Genomic DNA, 20,687 nt, shown 5'->3' with positions numbered 1-20,687 from the left:
TAATGACATTCTAAGGAATGTTTGGAAGAGGCTGAGTGCCTCTCTTACTGGAAACAGACACCCTCATTTCTGGTTCCCCAGCCCCAGTGTCTGCAGTCTGTGGGGAGTCTGGCTTGTCCCAGGGACACCACTCTCTGCTGCTGTGTGAATACACCACTGAGGCACCATTTCCTTTCCACAACAGGGGCCAGTCCCCCACTCTTGCATCTCCCTTCATGAAGTCACTAAGAATAGCTGAGAGCATCTAAGGCTCTAAGAATTTTCTCACTTGTGATGTGGGGATTCTTTGTGGCTGCAGCAATATGGATGTGCTCTAGTTATTACCTATATCCCTGACACACAGACCCTGGACACAGAAAGGCTCAATGCCTGGAAAAGCCATGACAGCTTCATCTCTGACTTTTCTAGGGAGAAAACACCTGAGTAAAGCCCAGTCAAACCCCTGATCTCCCTAAAGCTGATGGCAATGGCAGGAACTGATTAGTTAGGCCCTTAACTCCAGGGCCTGAAGGACTTGCCTAGGACTTGTCTTGGCAAGAGACTGAGAACTGGCATTGAACTTCCTGGTTGTCAGAGCTGTGTGTGCATGTTCATGCTCACATACATGTTCTTCTGGCTGTGCTCACGTGTCCATTTGCACATACGTGTGTCTGTGTGTGCCTGGGGCAATGCACAGGCAAGCAGGAGTGTGCACAAATACTGGCTGCGGGTCTGTTTGTGCACATCTGTTGATGAGGGCGTATGTGTTTTATCACATGCACGTGCCTTCATGCAGCTGAGCACGGACGGGTGTGACAATGGTCTGCAGAGATGTAAGTGTGTGGGCACAGGGGGGTGTAGGTGTGTGCTTTTATGCGTGCACAGCGCTGTGCATGAACGTGCAAGTGTATCTGCACAGCCATGGGTGCAGGAGGATGCATATATGTCAGCATGTGTGTGGAATATCTGTGTGTACATGTTGGTTTGGGGGGTGGCTGTGCCTGTGCCTGCTCGTGGGCTCCTTTGGAAACCTGTGTGCACACACCTCTTTCTAAGTGCTCAGATATGACACATGTCTCTGTGTGTGCATGCCTGTGTGTGTGCGTACCTCGGTGCGGGTATAGGTGTGCGTGTGTGTGCACACGTGAGCGTATGTCAGTGGTCTTGCTAAAATCCAGGTACAGCTGAGCCAGTGCCCCTCCCCTTCCCCACAGAGCCAGTCACCTCCTCACAGAGAGCAATGAGGTCGCTCAGGCGTGATTTGGCCTCAGTTAACTCATGTCAGCTGCTCCCAAATCCCTTCTTTCCTTTCATGAGCTCAGGAACGGCTTCTGAGAACATTTGCTCCATCTCCATTCCAGGGACTGAGTAGAAACTGTCCTGTCAGCTCCTTGAAACGCCTTTAGATGCCTCCCAAGTGATCCCATTGACTTGTGTATCGCCAGGTGAGAGTAAGAGCTCCTTCGGTGTTTATTCTTTTACTGTGGGTGCTGCTTTATTCCCAGAGAGGTGCGGGAAGGTTCCGGGGTGTGGTGGGCCGGAGGATTAGCACTATCAGTAAACACTGAGAAGAAATAGGCATCGAGTACCTCAGCTTTTTCCCTTGGTCATTTGTCACCAAGTCCCCTGCCTCACCGAGCAACTCGTAGCCTTCCTTTTGCTGCCAATCAGCTCAGAGATTACTTTCTTGTTTCCCTTCACCTCCATTACCAGTTTCCACTCCAGCTGTGCTTTGGCTTTTCCTGACTCGCCGTTCTGCACCTTGCAGAGACCATCCTTGTGCTCTGAGGAGGCTGTCTTGAAGGTTAACCCCCTCTCCCGGGACCCTCTGTGCTCCAGGGCAGTTTCCCATGGCATCCAGCCAAGCAGGAAAGTCCCTGGTGAGACTAAGCCGTGCTCTTCTCCAGTCAGGGCCTCTCATCCTCCTGTTTGTCCTGTCAGGCCTCTGAGCATCCTGAGCTCCACAGTCTCCTGGACAGTGAGGGCAAGGCTGCCCTTGACCTTTACATCATCCAACAATTCTTCCTCATTTGTGAGTAGCAGGTCTAAGAGAGTCTCTGCATTGCCTTTTCATGGATTTCCTGCATCAAATATTTGTCTTTCATACACACTAGACATGTTCTGCTTTGCTTGTGCCCAGCCATTTTCCTCCTGCAGTAGATCCTGAGGTGGTCAAAGTCACCCACGTGTGCCTGGGCTTTGGACTGTGACTATGAGGCTTTCCCCAACTGCAGGGCCTGCAGACCCTTCCCACAGTCACTGAAGACATCAGCTCACACACGGGAATTATCCCACCCCATAGCAGATGTGCACGGCAAGAGGAACGACTCCTCTTTCTGGAAAGCACTGACCCTGCCCTTGACCCATGGTGGCCTCTGAACTCCCCAGACAGCAGAAGCTCACAGCAGGGCCAGCCTGCCTGGTCACATCTCCATGGCTTGCTTCATCATGTGATCAGGTGTGAACCCACAGTCTGTCCTGCCAGCGCCTACAAGCACCTCCATCCCATGCCTAAAGCCCACATCCATGTCCACGGTACTCAGGGACAGACAGAGAGCAGGGAAGGGGTTTTGTGGGAGCGAACTGGCTCAAGCTGGGCATGTTACTCTCATCACCTGCATCTTCTGCTCTCAAGAAGCACAGATCAGTCTTCCCTCAGACACACGGAACCCTTGAAAACAGGGCTTGGAGGAGATGATTCTGTCAATTCCAAGACATCTGTGGACAGTGTAGACATCTCTCTTAGCATCTTGAATCTCCACAACTAACTCTTAATGACTAGAGGTCTAGATTTGTTTGTGTGTGTGCGTCTGTGTTCATGTGCACATGTGTGTGTTGTCTAACCCAGCTGTTTACTCTACCTTGAGTGTCCTTTAATGGACTCCTCCAGGATGTAAGGAGTTGAATGTCATGTTGATGTGTTTTGCTCCGCAAATGATGGGGCTCCCATCATTTCACACAAAAGATGCCTTAACTGGGGAATGTACTTTGCATCAAGCAGGAAATGAAAAGACAGCGATTCCGGAAGCCAAAACACAGCCCATAGCATTAGGTGGGATGTTTTGCATTCAGGATGAGCTTGTCAGATAATAACCACCTCTACAAGGGATGCCTCTGTCAGCCTGGGGCAGTAAAGGTCCAGCATAAAAGCCAGCAGAGCTCCTCGCTCTCTCATCCACTTCTCTTGCCTCCTTCTCCTTGAGAACCAGGTGAGTCTGAGGTCCCTTCTCCCTCTCTGCTTTCTCACAAAGGAGGTCTCACTTCAGTGAACCTGTCAGCTGAGACCGGCTTTGTTCCATACCAGATCTTGGGGCTGCTTGTCATGGAAGAGGGGAGCGGGGAGAGGTTCAGCTTGGAGGGAGGCTGGGGTAGTACTGAGGAGGCTTCTGTACTCAGGGGTAGAGAGTAGCCACATAGGTGCTTCTGGCTTTTTCTGGACTGGGGCAGGATGAGTCCAAGAATCCCTCATACATCTCTGCACAGCCTCATACTGCAGTGACAAGCTGCTCATCATGCATCCCCATATATTTCTTCCCCACTGACTTATCTTGCAGGTGCAAATCGTTCACAAGACATGTCCTGCTGCAGCCCATGTGTGCCCTGCGAGCCCTGCTGCCGGCCCTGCGGCCCGACCCCGCTGGCCAACAGCTGCAATGAGCCCTGTGTCAGGCAGTGCCAGAGCTCCACCATCATCATCCAGCCCTCCCCCGTGGTGGTGACCCTGCCCGGCCCCATCCTCAGCTCCTTCCCGCAGAACACCGCTGTGGGCTCCTCCACCTCCGCTGCCGTTGGCCGCATCCTCAGCTGTGATGGAGTGCCCATCAACTCTGGGGGCTTTGACCTCTCCTGCATTACCAGCCGCTACTGTGGCAGAAGGTGCCCCCCCTGCTAAAGCCACTGGTGACAGCCCGCACAAGGACCCCAGGAACCCAGAAGCTCGTGCTGGACTGAGGACAGAGCTCCTGGCCAGTGATTTCAGGGAGGCTGAGCATCCTTCCAAGGGAGGGCAGCTGTGCCTCTCTGGTAACATGGCCAAAGCTGAACTCCTCTGCCTTCTCTTCCTTCTCATCTCTTTCTTCTCTACTGTTCTTCTGGCCTGTAAGACCCCCAAAGTCAATCTGGGGAATCTGGTCACCCCTCTCCCTCTGTGCTGATGGATCCCTTCTGGGATCTCCACCATGGCCAATGGGCACAGACATGTGGCAGCTGCTGGTGGTCTCTCTGCTCTGGCTGCCTCCTCTCAAATTGAACTTGTTTCCCTCTCTCAGAATCATTAAAGCTTGCTGCATCCCAGCCTCTGTCTCCACATCATTCTTTGGTTGGTGGACATTTTATCGAGTTGTTGAGGAAGAAAGGCATTGTCTTGACTGGCGGGGTTGGGGCGAGAAGTTTCATCATTCGGAGAGGAAGGGAAGGATGGGACACATGGCAGTGGGGCACCTTCTGGCATTGTCACTTGGAGCTGAAGATGACATCCTGGCCACTGACACTTGGGACCTCCTGGAGAAGGATCTTGATCTACATATCCCTGCGTGCAGGGGGGAAACAGAGCTGCCAGGAGAGAGCCGATGGCAGTTGCCCCAGGAAGGCCATAAGGCTGAGATACTGGAAGTGCTTGTCAAGACCAACCTGGCCATTTGCTGAGAGAGAGAGAGTCAGAAAAGCACCTCCCAGCCCCGAGATAACAGAGCTGCCAGAAACGACTCTGTTGGGGGAGCAAAGGAAGGAGCCTGGAAGAGAAATGATCTGTTCTTCCTGTGCCTGAAATGCTCCTTCTGGGTTTCTCCCTTTACTGGAAGAAACACCAGTGGCTCCCTCAGCCAAGAACATTCTCAGCATCTCCACAGTGAGGGGCCCTCGGGGTCTGTGGGTGTCCCAGTGGTGGGAAGAGGCTGTTCCCGGTCAGCTGGCAGTGGAGTCCTCACCCCCCCAGCTAGAATCACCTGCTCTTCTGCACAGCCCCTGCCGGGCCATCTGGGAGGTCAGGGGTTTTGCATCGTCCCCTGAGGTCCTTCAGCTCTCTGGAGACACTGCTGTTTCTTCTGGGAAGTGAAGTCTCCTCTGTTTCTCCCAGGTCTCCCACTTCTTTCCTCAACAAAGCTTCTCCCCCAAGTCCCCAGAAATATCAGATGAGCCCTGCTGTGCAGCAGCCCAGGGGCTTTGCCTGTGTCCTGCTCTGCTGGTATAAACTACAGACTGAGAGGAACTTGCCTTCAGCGTGGCAGCTGAATGCCACAAAACCAAAGGCAATAAAGAGAACAAACTCCATAGGGAAAAGGGCGATGGGTCAACAGGAACAGGATGAGGGATCAGTGGGTCACCCCCCTACACACACAGGGAGCCCATGGGGCACCCCCTGGAGCGCTGCACTGCGAGGGGTGGGGTACAGGGCAGCCCTGCACCCCAGAGCTGAAAGGGCATGCAAAGGGATGGGGGGTGGGCAGGTGGAGACCCCTGCTGCCACCCCCTTCCCAGATCAACTCCCGAGTGATCCCATCCACTAGTCACAACAAAGATAACTTCCTGTTCATTTTGATTAAGTCTCATATAGTCTTTGCTCCAGAAAACCTCCACAATGAGGTGAATAACGATCCAGGTAATGATAATGGCAACAATAAGCACATTCTCGTGGAAGTGCTGTACCTCTTCATGCTGTAAAATAAGGTTTCCAGAGAAGTGGAGGGTCCTTATTTCAACAGAGCCTTTCCCAGGTGGAGAAGCAGGCTGAAGCTTACCCTCCCACAAGCTCCTGAGATGGATCTGCTTTCTGAGGCTTTGCAGCAGACGTAAGAGCTGTACAGGAAGATGAGGATTTCTGCAGTTCGACTGAGAGGAGAAAAAGAGTCATAATCCTCAACCGGCAACTGTCCTTGCTGACCCCAGGGCCACATCACTGGCAGTCTCTCCTTCCTTTATGTTTGTGACTCCTCTCTCAACATCCCTAATACTTTCTTTGTCTGACTTTCTGCACCTGGCTCCATCATAGGGTCTGCCCCACACCTCCCTCAGCCCGCCTCTAGGATGTAGCTCTCTGACACCTGAAGAATGACACTCCAAGCCCTGCAGATCCCGACTGTCCCGTTTAAATCCTCCAGGCAGAATCAGCTTTCGCCTCTACCCAAACCAAAGCACCTCAGGGGCCAGTGGATCTCCCTGCCTGCCTGTAGTGGCCCACAGTAACCAGAAGGTGATTGTTCCTGGAGGAGTTAGGGATCATCCGCATGGCAGCTGACCTGAGCAGGCACGGACACGTGCTGTGCTGTGCCCTAAATATCACTTGGCGCTCAGCAATGATGCCACAAACATGTGGCACAAACCCTTGGTCCTCTGAGGTAAACGCTACGTGTATTGGAGCCCTGCTTCCTGAGAAGGCCTGACATTGCCTGTTAATGGGAAGTAGAGGATAAATCTGTTTTCTTTTTGCTTCCGCACACAGACCTTTACTTTGCTTTGCTTACATTAAACCAGCTTTTGTTTTACCCACAAGGGGTTGGGTTTTTTTCCTATCTTATTTTCTTTCCCTCCCAACAGATATTGTTTATAGGCTTAATTCATAGAGCACAGGAGCTCTAGGAACAATTCTGACAGTTCCACGCAGTATGCACAGGTGCTCGAGGAACAGTACTGACATTTTAAGCATCTTAGACAGGCTAGGTAATGAGAAGCTAGACATAGATTAACTGTATGTTAAATAGAACACTTTGAGTCTTTTCTCAGAAGTCTAGAAGTGAACTATGATGAAGATTGCTCAGAAGATACGTAACCATGATGACCAAAGACTGCATCAATGAGCAGTGGTGTCCGAAGAAGAATTGGTACAGAATGATGAGAACTACTTGAAACAGTGGAATACAGTGGACTCTGGAAATTGATGATGAATTGAGAGCTGAAAGTTCCTGGAAAATCACCAAAGACAATTTCTGTTGTATGTTATATCATGTATATAGGGGGTGATTTTGGGAGCTGTTGCCACTCACTGAGGTGCTGGCTCCACTCTGAACTGTTAATAAAGCAAGCCTAGAGATAGCCACAGTCTGGTGAAATCCTTTAACGGTGACAGAGCGACTTGGTGGGTACCTGGCTCAATGCCAAGGTCAAACCACCACACCTATACCCTCTGATGTCACGCAACACTCACATTTGTTCATCCCCCAAACACCAGCACGGGCCCTCAGCCCATCTAATAGCCCTGCCTGGAGCCTGGGCCCTCTCACCCAGCACCTGGGGCTCCTCCTTCTCTCTGGCTAGGCCAGCCTGATGTTCACTAGCAAAACGATGTGTGAAATCACCCACTGCCACCATCATCCCCACACTCTTGCATCCCTCAAACCTTACCATGGCTTGGTAATATCAGCCTGTCTAGCAGCCATGAGCGGGCCCTGGGCTCCCTTACCCACCTCTGTCTCAGACTTTAGATACAGATTTCTGCCCACTCACTCAAATATGCTGCCAGTTCCACATACGCACCCATGACCATCAGGGTCATTTCTCAAAGAAGAATGAGAAACACGCTGAGGTCCCTCCAGTCACTCGTTCCTAGACCTGCCACGCGTACACGTGCAGTGTGGTCCCTGCAGTTGCTGACAGCAAGATGTATGACCCCTCGGCCAGGTTCTTCCTTCTCCAGTTGCTGGCACCCAGACCTTGCTCACACTCCAGTCCCTCCAGATGCTGGCGCAGAGGGTGATAGGCCCTGTGACCTGTGACCCTTCTCCAGGTGCTGGCACTTAGATCTTTCAGCACACAGCCTGGTGATTCAGCTACTGGCCCCCAGGCCTGCAATCCCTATGGGCATTGGTTGCTTGTCCAGTTACTGACACCCACCTCTCTCTTTCACACCAGTCTCTCCAGTTACTGCACTCAGACCTTGCAGCACTCACACAGGGGAAAGGGAGTGAAGTTAGTCAGTAGGATGGTTAGAAAACCATTTCACAAGACGTGGGGACAGTAGTGATCAGGCACAGGCATCATCCCAACATGTGCCCTGACTGAGCCCTGCTTCTGTGCTGTTGGCTCCTTTGTCCTTCCTCCTCTCTACCGACTCCCCTTGCTCCTCCCCAGTCCCCTCTTGCCCACCACCTTTGACCCTTCCCCTAAGCATTCCTTCAGAACTCTTGTCTAGTCCTGCAGGACCCCCTCAAACATCCCAAATCCTCATGTTCCTCTCCTCACTTCTTGTCACTTACAAAGCTCAGCCTCAAGCACTTCAAAGCTTCCCCTGCAGTTGTGAGAGACGAGAAACCAGGCCTGTGAGAAACTAAGACAAACAACCTGGGAAAGCAAAAGTTGAGGCTGATTGAAGAAATGCCTCAAACACTCGCAAGACAAAACTCTGAGTCACAGGGTGCATGCTGTGGAGGCCAAAGCTGATAACGCTGCCCGATGTAGCTGGGGGAGAGAGCCCTGTGGAGACAGGACGGCTCTGCCCTGGGGCACCTGGGCAAATTTCAAGGGCCATGTGTCCAGTGAATGAACTTTGCTTCATTATCCACAAAATGCATATTAAAGTTGACACCCCTCAATATGCTAACGAGGGCTGTCATGATCATGCTAATGACATCATCCCATGAAACACCTTACCCCTCCCTGTACATGGGATACGTAGCTGTGTGGGTCGACCTAGGGGACGGACCCAAGGAAAATGGGTATAAATCAAAGGGGGGAAGAAAGGGCTCTCTCTCTCTCTCTCTCTGCCCCTCTCCCTGCCCCCCTGACCGTCTGGAGAAAGCAGTGAAGCGAAGAAGACGAATGCCAGCGAAGAAGACGGCCGCCTCCTGGAACCCTCGCCGGCGGGATCAGCGCAGGAACCCAGACGGGTGATCTGTATCCCCCCATTCCCTCTATCTCCCTCTTTTCCTTTTTCTATTAAGAAATGCAAAGCATATTATATTGCTCACCACAACTTGCTCTGTACTTAGCCAATTATCATGTGTTCAATTAGTACATTGTAGGTAGTTAATAAATGCTTGAACTTGGAGACTTGTTGTCCTCTCCAATTGGGGATTTGTGAATCTGAGTCACTTGTCCCCCTCGTCGGAGCGGGACGTGACAGCAGTTCCCTGATGGCCCATCAATTAGAGGCTGCAGAGCTCTGGTCTCCCTCCTTGTCTCCCTCATCACTTCCTGAGGGACTGCTGTCATTGTGTGCCTTGATTATCACTTTCCCTTTGACTTGTTCTTCCCTTTGAAAGGGAAGGGGACTTGATCAGACAGCCCTAATGAACTGGGTGCTTTCGGCTTTCAAATGCCCTGACAGGACCCTCTGGGGAAGTTCCTCAGGTGTGCAACTTCCTCAAGAAGCTCAAAGGCTCCTGTCCCCTGAAACAATTGGTTCTCTTGAGTCAAGGCTTTGGGGTGAAACCCCATGGCAATTCTGGGGAGTCCCTAGAGCTGAAAGAGGCCTGAAAAGCAGGGGCACAGCTCAAGGGTTGAACAGAAAATCTTGTCCAGTACCTGGTTGATGGGCCTTTGACACATGTTGGGGCTCTCACTGATCCCCAGTTGCAGACCTAGGAAAACATCTTCCTTCTTCTGGCTTTTTTTTTTTTTTTTTTTCCCAGAAGATTAAACCACAGGAGCAGTCATGGTTTTTGGCATGAGCCTCCTCCTCCAACGGCGGTCATTGGTGCATGCAGAGGAAGAGTAACACTGGGAAAAGCAGCTGGGATATTTCTCCTGAATAATCGCTGCTATGTCCCTCTCATTTTCAGCAGCTCAGGATTGTTCCTGAATCTGCTGTGGCAATGCACCCTCGTGGCAAGGAAGGCCAACAGCAGCCTGGGCTGCAGTAGGAAGAGCATCGCCAGCAGGACAAGGGGCCTGATCCTTCCTCTCTACACAGCGCTGCTGCGGCCACCTCTGGAGTGCTGGGTCCAGTTCTGGGCTCCCCAGTACAAGAAAGAGAGCTGAATGAGCCCAGCAAAATGGTGCAGGGACTGGAGCATCTTTCCTATGAGGACAGGCTGAGCGGGCTGGCAGTGTTCAGCCTGGGGAAGAGAAGGCTCGAGGGGGATCTTGGCAGTGTCTGTAAATACCTGATGGGAGGGAATGAAGAAGAGACTCTTCTCAGCAGTGCCCACTGACAGGAGCAGAGGTAGTGCACACCAGTTTAAAAACCCAACCTAACACGGTCCTGGGCAACCTGCTCTATCTGACCCAGCTTGAACAGGGGCTGCATGATCTCAGAAGGTGCCTTCCAACGCTACCAGTTCTGTGATTCATTGCAATATGCCCAGATTTTCTCCCTGCTGCACAGGCTGGGCAGGCAGAGACCCAGCCTCCCCCCCGCGCCAGGGGGCAGTTCCTGGGCAGGCTGAGCTCAGAGCTACACCCAAGCAGTGGTGGGGAGGGAGTCGCTCCCCAGCACACACCCTCCCCTTCCTGCGCAGTGCTGCACGCTGAGGGCACAGATGAGGACTCGGCACGCAGAGACAGAGAGCGCTGTCCTGGAGCTCGGCATCCCCCACGTGCAGAAGCACCTGGGAGTCCTCTCAGACAGCACAGAGGAGAACCTCCCTGAATCCACACCAGTTTTGTACTCACTCACCCCCAGCAGCATTGGACGGGACTGCTTTGGGAGCTGCTGGTACCAGTAGAAGTCCGGGTTGGAATCGCTGGTGGAGAAACCCAAGTTGAGTGTTGTGTGGTGTCCTGCCTGGATGGTCCTTTCTGGAGGGCACTGGAGCACAGAGTCCTTCTGCGTGTGACGCGTAAAGCCAGACGGGAATTTCAGCACTCCCTGCATTGACCCAGCCTTCTCCTGATGATTTTGGCCATTCCTACACGGGCTGAAAGCATTTTGTCAAACGTGTCTGGGAGAGGAGTTTCCATTTCTAGTGTTGGACTCTAGCCTAGCAGCTCTCTCTTTCTCAAAACACCTGTGCAAAACAACCCCTAGAAAGGCACTTGTGAACGCTCACAGGGGTGTGCAGAGTCTTACTCCTCCCTCCATTCCCATCACAGCTGACATCTCCCTGACGATTTTCCATTCCCACCTGCGGTCCCTGCTCTGCCTACAGAATCCGTCCCAGTTCCCTGCAGAGTCACAACTCAAATTTCCCTTTCCAAGGGGAAAGGAAGGAGTGGCTGTGATGAACTTCTGCCATCCAGGGCCCAGCCAGACACAGGGGCCTGCATCCACTTCTCTCAGAGTTGCAGACACGCACCTTTGCATTCCTCCTTGTCTCTCGGTAGTGTCTGAAGGAGGCAGAAGCAGGAACAGCCAAAAGCATCTGGAAGCAGGAGCCTAACTCCCTGTCCCCACAGGGATTTTCGCTCCCTTCTCCCCAGAGCACAGATGAGGCCCTTCATGGGAAATGTCTTGGGGAACAGCAGATGCTGTAAACATCCCAGCCAGAGTCAGAGACACGACCTTTCTGTGCCTGGAGGTCATCCAGCACAACCCTCTGCTCCACTGACATGTCATCCTCATCTCTCCAGGTAGCACAGATGACTCTGCCTGGAGATGACACCTCTGAGAAGAGTGAGAAGAGAGGACCATGTTAGGAACTCGGGGGTGTTTCTGCCTACAGGGGGATTGGACTCTTTATGGAATGCAGTGGAAAAGCATTCGGGGACTGTGCAAGGTTGTGCACGGGTTGTTTAGGGGAAGCAGCAGGGACACAGAAATAGAAGGAGCAAGGCAGTCTGTCCTGGAGCAGGCATAGGAGGAGAGCTGGAAGCAGGGACAAGAGGGGCTGATCCCCTGTGACCATGAGGCTTATCCATGTGCGGGACTGGACATACTTGTTGCTCTAGCTTGTTTGTCCCCCTGCCAGTAGTTCCCTGCAAACAGAGTTACAAAACCAGTCTGGGAAATGCAGCAGGGCTGATCCTTCACTCTGTGCCTTGGAAGCCTCTGACCACGGGCTTTGAAGAGCTCTGTTGGTTACTTGAGCCACACAGGGTTCCCTGGGGATTGCCTGGAATCTCTTTCCCAAGGCGTCCTTCCAGGTCTTTCTAAGCTCAGACCTTCAGCCCTTCACAACTAAAGGAAATGACCATCAGGGTGAGCTAAGGAGGAAAGGAAAGAGATGGACAAGACGTGGCACATCCTCATACATGGGAATCCACTGCATCCAACTGAGAATGTCTGAAGCTTCTTCCTGGGAATTCCACTTCAAAAGAGCCCCGACAGAATGATCCAGGCGGACATCATTTGTGTCCTCTGGAAACATGCAGCACTTAAGCTGTCTTGTGCCAGCACTGCTGCATTCCTGCCCTAGAAATCCTGGGGCCTTTCATCCCAGTGCTCAGAACAAGCCTCCACTGGGCAATGGGCATGGCACAGACCTGGCAATGAAAAGGAGCAGTGCAGGAAAGGAAAGCACAGCCCATATCATTAGCTGCGATGGTTTGCATTCAAGATGAGCTTGTCAGAAAATGGTTACCTCTGCAAAGGGTGCCTCTGGTCCTGCGGCAGTGAAGGGCAGGTATAAAAGGCAGCCCAAGTCCCTGCTCTCTCATGCCCTTCTCTTGGCTCCTTCTGCTTGGGAACCAGGTGAGTCTGAAGCCCCTTCTCCTCCTCTTCCATAGGGAGATCTGCACTTGGGAGACATCCCAGCTGATATTGCTCTGTCCTGTCCTGGGGTCTGGATCTTCTTGTCATGACAAAGGGAAGTGGGGACACTATCTACTTACAGAGAGGCTCCGATGTGTGTGAGGGGACTTTTGGTTTATGAATTAGGAGAGAACCTCCCTGGGCCATGCTGCTCTTCATACGGCAATGAAGACCATGTGGCTCCCGCAACAATTCCCTGTCCCCACTCATCAGTGGCCTTGGCTCCTTGGTGACAGGGTAACCAGGCAGCTCCTCACCCACCCTTGTGCTCTGCTTCCTCCTTGCTTCTACCCAGGTGCACCTCCACCCTCAGAGACATGTCCTGCTACCACCAGTGCCTGCCATGCCGGCCCTGCGGCCCGACCCCACTGGCCAACAGCTGCAATGAGCCCTGTGTCAGGCAGTGCCAGGACTCCACCGTGGCCATCCAGCCCTCCGCCGTGGTGGTGACCCTGCCCGGCCCCATCCTCAGCTCCTTCCCACAGAACACCGTTGTGGGCTCCTCCACCTCCGCTGCCGTTGGCCGCATCCTCAGCTGTGACGGAGTGCCCATCAACTCTGGGGGCTTCGACCTCTCCTGCATTACCAGCCGCTACTCCGGCAGGAGATGCCCCCCCTGTTAAAGGTGCCTGGCATACATAGCTCTTGGGAAGTCTCCCTAAGATCTCTGGACATGGTGCTGGACAAAGGATAAATCTTCAGGCCTTTGCTTTCACAGGAATTGAACTTCTCCAGCTCCTCCAGAAGATGATGGCAGGAAGGGGCCAGCCTGTGCTCTTTGGAAAGATGGCCTATGTCTTTCCTTCCATTTTTCCACCTACCTCTTTTTCTCTCTTTTCATTCTTCTGCTCCCCTGGACTTCAAGGCTCTTCAAAGCCATCCTGCACTCTGCAAGAAAGGCAGGTGGATGCCCTGCATAAACATTATCATGGCCGGGGGTCGCAGCCTCTCTCTGGCCGCTCGTGATCCCTGCACTGAAGGCTTGTGCTTGGAGTGACCTCGATTTCCTTTTTAGACTCAGTAAAGGTTTCTACATCTCAGCCTGGGCCTCCGGGTGGTCCTTTCCTCCATGTGTACTCTCCCAAGCAGTTCAGGGAGAATGACTTTGATCTTAGCAGGGAATAGGATGAAGGTATAAGGACGCCCTTCACCACATGCAGAAGATTGGAAGGTTGGGACACACTGCAGAGTCCTCTTTGGGGTGCTGTTCTGTGGCACTATGCAAAACATCCCCAGGTACCCCAGAGCAAGTGGCAATAAGCCTTTGCCTTGCAACGTCTCTGCCCAGAAATACCCTCTCAGGTCCTGCAAAAATCTCTGCTGTCCCAAGGTGATAGCTAGGACTCTGTGGGAGGCCATGGAGACAAGCCACCCTGCAAGCTCATAGGACTGGTGTGCCTCCTGCTCTGGTGAGTGCTGTGCTGGGGAAGAGGACAGAAGACATCCCCAAAAGAAGGCAGGAGTGTGGATGAGCGGAATAGACTCAGGGATGCCCCTTGGTTTCACTTCCACCTTCTTGTCTCCTCCACTGCCCAGTCTAGAGCCACGTCCAGCACACATGATGGCAGGCAGCAGGATCGCTCCCCCATGCAACCTTACCCCATCCCTACGGCACTTGGCAGGGCCCAGGCTTTGGCAGGCATGTAGGACTGACATCATTCACGAGTCAGTATCGGGATTAAGCACACTGGGTCACACACAGGAGTCCCTGGTAACCCAGTACCCCCATGGGTACAAGATCTGTGCAAGAGATGATCACTGTAGTCCCTCTGAGATGTGGAGGTGACAATGGGACACACTCAGCATTATCGTTGTCTACAGCAGGAAACATTTGTTTACAAGCATCCCTCTTTTCTGACTGATGTTTTTGGGCACTGGTTTGATCAAAAGCACATCTGAGGCCTCAGTCAGGAAGATAAAAAGAACACATCCATCCATCCATCCATCCATCCATCCATCCATCCATCCCTCCATCCAAAGGCCCCTGAAAAAATTGCCCTTTTCCCAGCTGGGGATTTGAAATGTGGGCACAGGTCCTTCTCTTCTGCAGGGCCAGGTTGCCAAGTCCTCTGTTGACATGCCCTCTTCTTGCCTGATTGTCTAAAGGCGAATCCGGGTGGTAGAGTTATCAAGGCACTGCTCTTATCTCCTCTGGGAATAAGGTTGATGGGGACTGTGTAAGCTGAGCTCTGCAGGTCCCAGTACCACAAAACATCTGTTCCCTGTGCACATGTGTTGGGAATCCCTGCTTTTTCGTCATCAATTCACAGTTTATAGATGGTGGGTAACTGGGTCGATTGCAGCATGACACAGAGTGGCAGTACAGAAAGTTGGGCCCTCCAGTGTCCCACGTTCCTGTTCCTTCCCATGGCATGCTCCGGGAGTTCATCTTCTCTGAGTTTCCGTGCAGGACATCTGGCTTCATTATTAATGCAGAGGTTTAGGTATTTTTTCTTCTGTGATACTCTGAAATTTCTTTTTCAACCTCCACCCTCAGTTCAAGGTAGCAATTAAAAGGCTGGCACTTCTCCGTCATCTACAGTTCGCTGAATGTAGGGGAGGAGCTGCCGAAGGCAAAGCTGAGCTCACAACAGGGGCTGGGACACAAAGGGCCCAGCAGTCCAGGGGAGGTTCCCTGCACATTCTTCCTGCTGGAGATGTGGGGGGGACCCACTGAACCTGTCCATCCCTTTGGCCACTGGACACATTCTTGCCATGTCCCTCCTCCCCTCCTCCCACACGAGACCTGCACTGCTGCCACTGGGTGAATTGCCAGTATCTGACAAGACAGTTCCTTACCTTGCCTGGGACTCTGGGAGACCCCCATTCTCTCCCACCCCCAGGCAGCCCCAGGACACAAGCACCGCTCCTGTCTTGGGGATGCAGTTGCACATTCAGGCACCTGCTCAACCACACAGCACACACTGAGGCATCCCCCACTGCACCTCTGAGCCAGGCTGGGCAATAGCTTTACTTCTGGCGTGCTTGTCCCAGCACTGGCCATGCCCAAGCATCATAGTAAAAATGGTGCAAAAAGGGTGACGCAGAGTCACCTGGGAGAAGAGGACAACAAAGCCCACTGCCCACACTCCCAGCGCTGGAAGCAAATAGGCTTCCTTCATCACGGTAACATTTTTTAGAGAGCGATTTGTATCTGGTGAAATAAGGGTCAAAGGACATGGCTGAGAGGATCAGGGACTCAGTCATAGCCAAGAAGAAGTGGAAAAAAACTACTGTGCCAGGCAGCAGGAACCACAAATGGTAGTTCTGGTGACAAGGAAAGTCTCCAGCATTTTGGGGACAATGGTTGTGGCACAGCAGATCTCCAAGAAGGAAAGACTGCTACGGGAGAAATGCGTGGGGATCCTCAGGGGCTGCTCCCGCAGAGACAGTGCTGAGCCTCTTCCAGCCATGGTTAGGAGAGACGAACAAGGCTATGTACCACCTGGGGAGGTCACCCTGTCCTTGCTTGATTCCATTTGCGTTTCCTTCAGGGCAACAGACTGCAGGAACAGCTTTGTCAAGTCCAGAAGGAATCGGTTACCCAGGCAAGAGGGAGGAACCAACGGAGTGCTCAGGTAAATCCTTTGTCTCTGTTGGTGTCAGAGGAATAAAATCAACCCCTGCTGCGAGGCCAGGTAACCAGTTTATCCCAGATGAAGGTCTGGCCCTGCCAGGGTGGAGGAGCAGGTGGTAGACCACAGGAAAGAGAACCTGGCAGTGCTCTGACAAACATTTCTGGTTTGTGGGAATGGGCCTTTGCCCTGTAAGGGCTGATTCCTGTTGCAGCTCGTTCTATGTCTGGTAATTCCTGGGTGCATTGGCTGCCCCATCCCTAATTGCCTACTTCAAATGCCCAAGGAGCCTGTTAGTGGAGATCTTATCACATGGCCTTGGGAAGGGAAAGACACAAAGTGGCAGCTGCCAAGGTGTTTGCACAATGGAGCTAAGCTACAATAAGACACCCAATAAGCTGAGCATCCCTCTGGTGACAATGAGGGTCAGTTTATTCATGTCACCATGAAATCCCGATGCCATGTCGTCATGTGAAGGACCTACAGCAGTCACTTTGGCTTCAGGAGAACCAGCCTGACATGGGGAATCTGTGCCCTCTGTGATGCATTTCTGAGACAATGCTGGCAGGCCTTTACAGACAGGCCAGAGGATGCCACATCACAGAGAATGCTCTGAGCCCTTTCTGGGGAAGCAAAAGATCCTTGTGGGAAACACCTTCCTCCCCCCCGCCTTGCACAGACCATCTGACTCTCCCTCTGTAGCACTGACTAAGTGCAGCTCTTTGCTTCCTTCAGAAGCACAGATGCACAGCAGCTGTCAGTGAGAAGAGGTGTTGAGCCCAGACATTGACTCCAAGGAGCACCTCGAGTCCTCCAGGGGTGCAAATCACTGAGAGACACTATCAGGAGCATCTGTGTAGCTGTTTCTCCTGTAGATCCTAAGGCACAAGACAGAGGAGATGGGCTTGGGGACTGGGAGTGATCCTCTGGCATGCTGGAAAGGTGTATGAGGTTTCCACGGTGTTGTCCTTCCAAGCACAGGATGAACAAACAGCCATCTGCAATGTCAGACATAACGATGATCATGCCTTGAAGATCGCAAGGTCACAATTTTCATAGAAGGTGCAAAGAGCTCATCAAGCTTGGCAAGAGGAGAAAGGAGGCTGAGAGGAAGACAGACAGCACTTGCGAGTTACCCTCTAGCAGCTGGGGAAAACCCTGGGAAAGCAAGAGGAATGATCAGAGTGAGAAGAGATTTGCTGAAGCTTGAAAAAAATTTCCTGAAGGTAGAAGTGAAGACAGGACAAAAGCAGATAAAAGTGTTTACGAAGAAGCTGAAATCGGAAGCTGAAGCAAGGCAAAGAGATTGGTGGTAATGGCAGTGGTGTTATTTTGTCTGTATTCTCAGAAAAAGACCTTCTGCAAAACTGGCTTCTGGCATGGGAAAGGAGACCTCAGGGCTGTGACAAAGTGGTAGAAAATTGAGGTCTCCGGTTCCTGATGTATATTTGGTCAGCTGTTGGCAAGATCCTGACACAGCCTGGAAGGCTTGGTGGGGACAGTCAGAGCCTGCAGGCCTTGGGGGAGTTGTTCCTTCAAACCTTTGCAGTAGCTGGAGTCTTGGGATGTCCCAAGAGGGGTTTAGCCCAGACACAATGCAGCAGCCAAGTGCAGGCAATGCAGGCAGGGAATGGGGATGGAGAGGGAGGAGACGCAGGCATCAGGGAAAGAGAGTCCCAAGCCCTGAGCTGGGGCATGTGGGTCAGCAAGAATGGTTGCCAGGGTGAGTACAATGCCCAGCAAGGTGAGCACAGAGGGGAGAAAGGAAGGGAGGAAGGAGAGGGAATATAGCTCTGCAGTGACGGGGAGTCCCCCGAGGATGACCGCTGAGCTTTTTGTATCATTTCCATCCTCTGTTGATTTGCAGGCCTGTGTAAGGTGGTAACAATTTGAAAAATGCTACAGGAGTAGAAAGGGGCAGAGGTCTTTCTGGTGCCAGATACACCTCATGCTGTCAGTCCTGCTATTGCCCACCCAGCACATCACATGTTGTGCCTCACTCAGGCCCAACAGTGTCTCACCAACATCAGCCTCAGCCAATGCCTGTTCTGGCTGCAGTATTCATGCGTCTAGAGAGTAAATATACGTGCCCCCCGAGAGACCATCATGTGGCAGCCTATGTCCTTCCAGCTGAGGCAGCTGCCCTACAGATGGTCAGGCTGGAGGCTGACCTGGAGATGTGCCTCTTCCTAATGTTCCCCTGCTCTAAGTAACGCTACACAGAGCCAGGAGAGTGATGTTCCTCTCACTTCCTCTCATGTTATTGCCAGCAGTCTCACCCCAAAAAAGAGTACAATAAACTCAGCTCTTTGCTGATATCAGGAGCAAGGAAAGGAGAGTCCAGACCCACTGCTGACCCGGCAGCAAAACCCCAATATCGCTGTGGCTCAGCAAAACAGCAGCTGCACTCACTGCGCCTTTCTGTTCCCAGCTGCTTTCTGGGACCTGTGATCCCCAGAACTGAATTCAAGGGAAGAGCGTTGGGGAAATCTTGATCTGGACGAGGCGAGGATGGTGAGGAGCTTCTCATGGCAAAGGTTTCCTCTGTCCGACATCACCTTGGTATTCTGGGCTCTGACAGCTGCCAGTAGCAAGACGTGACAAAGAGAAACTTTACTTGGAGGAAGTAAAAGGCCTCAGAGGACCTGATTCTGGTGCTGGTGCTGAAGCTCCTGCTGATGTTGGTGCCGGTGTTGGTGCCACTGTTAGTGCTTCACCTTCACCCCTGACACACATGTCTGGTCCTACCCACAGCAGTTTCTCTGGCTGTACCCCCGGCTCATCTCCTGGTATCCCACAAGACACAGTAATAAACCTCTGCATACCTGTGCTCGGGCTGGTCAAGCCACCAGGTGCTGGATGGGAACCATGCAAAAGTTTGTATGCTCGCATAAAACCAGGAGATCATCAGCAATGGGGGACTCTGCTGAGGGGACTCTGCTGGGGACCACACTGGCAGAACCGTCCTCAGGTACCCCCGAGAAGGACCGGGCCCCAGACATGCTCCTGGTCTCACCTGAGGGCCTGCAGAGACTACACAGAGAAGGGGAACAGGCAAATGAGCCCAGCAAAATTGTCCTCAGAGCAGCGTTAGTGTTGCAGCAGGGTCAAACCCTCCCAGCAGAAGCCCCCCTGTGTGCATCAATGAGCAACCTTCAGAGAGAGATGTGGGGAGCAAGAGAAAAGCGTGTGGCATGTCCTCTCGCACGGGAGCCCTTGGGCACACTCGGACAAGAACCTTGAGAGCGGTGCCCATTTCCTGACAACTTTGCCACAAGCCATCCCCCAGGAGTGGCCCCGGTGCACATCACCTGGCCGCACGGGATGCCACCAGCACTTGCGCCGAGTCTTCCGCCTGCGCTGACGTGTTTCTGTCCCGGAAATCCTTGGGGCTCTCATCCCGGCAGAAGCTTACAGAAGCCTTTGGATGGGCAAGCACGTGGCATAAGCCAGGAAATGAAAAGGCAGCCGTGCAGGAAGCCAGGACACAGCCCCTACCATTAGCTGGGATGGTTTGCATTTGGCATGAGCTTGTCAGAAAATTATTACTTGTGCAAAGGGTGCCTCTGGCCTGAGGCAGTGCAGGACTACTATAAAAGACAGCCCTGCGCTCTGCTCTCTCATCCGCTTCTCTCGCCTCCTGCTCCTTGGGAATCAGGTGAGTGTGAAGCCTCTTGTCCTCTCCTCCTCCTTCAAGATCAGGTCTTTCCTCGCTGGATGTCTCAGCTGATGGGGGTTGTCCTAGCCCAGGGCTGGGAGCTGCTTCTCGTGGGAGAGGGAAGGGGAGAGAAGGTCTCGTGCAGAGAGGGGCTGGGACTGCGCTGAGGTGGCTCCTGGGCTTTGAGCTGGGCAGCGTACGCTGGGCCAGGAGGTGCCTTGGCTCCTCTGCAGTTGGGTGCAGTGCGGCTTCTCACGTGCTCCCGTTTCCTGCTTCCCCCTGCCCTCTCTCCCAGGTGCACCTCCGGCCCCGAGACATGTCCTGCTGCAACCCGTGTGTGCCCTGCTGCCAGCCCTGCGGCCCGACCCCGCTGGCCAACAGCTGCAATGAGCCCTGTGTCAGGCAGTGCCAGGACTCCACCGTCGTCATCGAGCCCTCCCCCGTGGTGGTGACCCTGCCCGGCCCCATCCTCAGCTCCTTCCCACAGAACACCGTTGTGGGCTCCTCCACCTCCGCTGCCGTTGGCCGCATCCTCAGCTGTGACGGAGTGCCCATCAACTCTGGGGGCTTTGACCTCTCCTGCATTACCAGCCGCTACTGTGGCAGAAGGTGCCCCCCCTGCTAAAGGCGCTGGTGACACCCTTGGGCAAGAACCTCCCATCACCTCAGAACATGGTGCTGGACAGGAGATAGAGCTTCGTGGCCTCGTATGAAGAGCTTCTGACCACTCTTTCCTTCCTCCACTCTCCTCTCTCTCTCTTGCCTTGTCTGGCACCACCTCCCAAAGCCAGCCGAGCAGGGCCCTGTTGGCCTCCCTCCTCCTGCAGGACAGGCCGACAGACACCCTGCAGGAGCTCCGCCGCATCTCGGTGCCTGCCACGGGCGCTCCATGTCAGCCTCCTCCTTTCCTTCTTTA

General features: G+C 53.1%; 1 pseudogene; it reads left to right on the top strand.

The window, feature by feature from the left end:
* Positions 1-19,638: 19,638 nt before the first annotated feature.
* LOC141970396 (feather keratin Cos1-1/Cos1-3/Cos2-1-like) lies at positions 19,639-20,396 on the top strand (annotated as a pseudogene).
* Positions 20,397-20,687: the final 291 nt, after the last annotated feature.

Source organism: Athene noctua, chromosome 25 (genome assembly GCF_965140245.1).
Source record: "Athene noctua chromosome 25, bAthNoc1.hap1.1, whole genome shotgun sequence".
NCBI classification, from domain to species: domain Eukaryota; kingdom Metazoa; phylum Chordata; class Aves; order Strigiformes; family Strigidae; genus Athene; species Athene noctua.
Note: the sequence above shows the minus strand (reverse complement) of the source record. Positions and strands in the feature narration are given on the sequence as shown.